Source organism: Chiloscyllium punctatum, unplaced genomic scaffold (assembly GCF_047496795.1).
Source record: "Chiloscyllium punctatum isolate Juve2018m unplaced genomic scaffold, sChiPun1.3 scaffold_491, whole genome shotgun sequence".
Taxonomy (NCBI): domain Eukaryota; kingdom Metazoa; phylum Chordata; class Chondrichthyes; order Orectolobiformes; family Hemiscylliidae; genus Chiloscyllium; species Chiloscyllium punctatum.
Genome location: NW_027310225.1, coordinates 1 through 2,500, shown reverse-complemented (window position 1 = coordinate 2,500; position 2,500 = coordinate 1).

Here is a 2,500-nt window from a genome sequence, read left to right as displayed (position 1 = left end):
GTATCACGAGGCGTGCAGCAGCTTTGCCCTAGGAAAAGCAGAGGCGGGAACGGGCACCGGCCATCGGTTCGGCAGCGTCACTGACGCGTGCACGTGGCGGCGTGTCGGCGAGCGGACTTCCTGCGAGGAGGCGGGGGCGGCACTCGCCCGAGCAGACGCCCGCCCGGCCCAGCCACCGCCGAGGTGGACTGGGAGTCGCGGCAACGGCTCGTCATACTCGTTCCCACACTCACAGCGCAGCTTGCCCGCAAGCCACCGACCACCGATCGACGCCAGGCGCCCCGACCGAGAGCGGGATCGCTCGTTCGCCCTGCTGGCAGTTCGCTGGGGATCACTACTGCACGGAGCTCGGAGACCGACGGGCGGCAACTCGAGAGTCTTTAAACCACCACCCCCATCCCGCAAGTGCAAAGAGGCTGTATACGCACAGACGGGTGAGGGGAATAGGTACCCCGTCGGGTTTGAAGGGAGCGTGACTAGATAGCAACGATGTAAACCCAGCCGATTTGGGAGCGAAAGACCGGCGCCTGCATCACCGGCTTCGTTTCCCGTGGCTGGAGAGTACACCGAAACCCTCCGTCTGTCGCGAGCTCCCGACGACGCGGTGCCGCCAAGCAGCAGGGCCGGACCTGGTGTGGCTCCCCTCGTCGATCACAGACCGGTCGGCACTACTGACGAGACGGTGGAACGGGCTTCGCCCCTTGTGACGAAGGGTGATGCGAACCCGCCCGCCCGCGTGCGTTCGGGGTGGACTCGGCAAACGGAGATTTGAAATCGGAAAGTGTCCTCCTGCCCCGCGCAGGTAGGCGCCCAACAGTTGTGGGGGGTTTGGCGGTGACCACGGCTGCAGGGCCTGCTACCCCGACGAGCTCTCCTGCTGGCCCCGAAACCACCCTCGCGAGACAAGTTGAAACGGAAACGGGCGTACCCCCAAGCCGACGATCCTTTCTTATTTGTTACTTTTTTTTTCACTTGCTCGAGTTGTGGGGATTTGGCGGTGACCACGGCTGCAGGGCCTGCTACCCCGACGAGCTCTCCTGCTGGCCCCGAAACCACCCTCGCGAGACAAGTTGAAACGGAAACGGGCGTACCCCCAAGCCGACAGAGATCCTTTCTTATTTGTTACTTTTTTTTTTCACTTGCTCGAGTTGTGGGGGTTTGGCGGTGACCACGGCTGCAGGGCCTGCTACCCCGACGAGCTCTCCTGCTGGCCCCGAAACCACCCTCGCGAGACAAGTTGAAACGGAAACGGGCGTACCCCCAAGCCGACGATCCTTTCTTATTTGTTACTTTTTTTTTCACTTGCTCGAGTTGTGGGGGTTTGGCGGTGACCACGGCTGCAGGGCCTGCTACCCCGACGAGCTCTCCTGCTGGCCCCGAAACCACCCTCGCGAGACAAGTTGAAACGGAAACGGGCGTACCCCCAAGCCGACGATCCTTTCTTATTTGTTACTTTTTTTTTTCACTTGCTCGAGTTGTGGGGGTTTGGCGGTGACCACGGCTGCAGGGCCTGCTACCCCGACGAGCTCTCCTGCTGGCCCCGAAACCACCCTCGCGAGACAAGTTGAAACGGAAACGGGCGTACCCCCAAGCCGACAGAGATGCTTTCGCTCCTGTTACTTTTTTTTTCACTTGCTCGAGTTGTGGGGGTTTGGCGGTGACCACGGCTGCAGGGCCTGCTACCCCGACGAGCTCTCCTGCTGGCCCCGAAACCACCCTCGCGAGACAAGTTGAAACGGAAACGGGCGTACCCCCAAGCCGACAGAGATCCTTTCGTACTTGAACCAACACAAAGTTTGTCACGTTTTATTTTTACGAGTGATCGACCGTCAAGATTTGTCTCTGAGTTTGCTTAAGGTCTCTCCCTCGCCAGAGGAAAGCCACCCGGACCGCACATACACTCCCCACCTTTAGCAGCAGCCACCTGCACGCCGGCGTGCGGGCGGAGCAGGGTGGCGTGAAGCTGTGGGGAGCACCAGCCTGGTGCGGCCCGCAGAGACATACATCTATTGGTTGAAAAAAAACAGGGCGCCCAAGAGGCGATGCGTGCCCCAACGCACCGCAGCGACGGAGGCAGGATCACCGCCACCATGTCGCCCGCGGAGTATCACGAGGCGTGCAGCAGCTTTGCCCTAGGAAAAGCAGAGGCGGGAACGGGCACCGGCCATCGGTTCGGCAGCGTCACTGACGCGTGCACGTGGCGGCGTGACGGCGAGCGGGCTTCCTGCGAGGAGGCGGGGGCGGCACTCGCCCGAGCAGACGCCCGCCCGGCCCAGCCACCGCCGAGGTGGACTGGGAGTCGCGGCAACGGCTCGTCATACTCGTTCCCACACTCACAGCGCAGCTTGTCCGCAAGCCACCGACCACCGATCGACGCCAGGCGCCCCGACCGAGAGCGGGATCGCTCGTTCGCCCTGCTGGCAGTTCGCTGGGGATCACTACTGCACGGAGCTCGAGGACCGACGGGCGGCAACTCGAGAGTCTTTAAACCACCACCCCC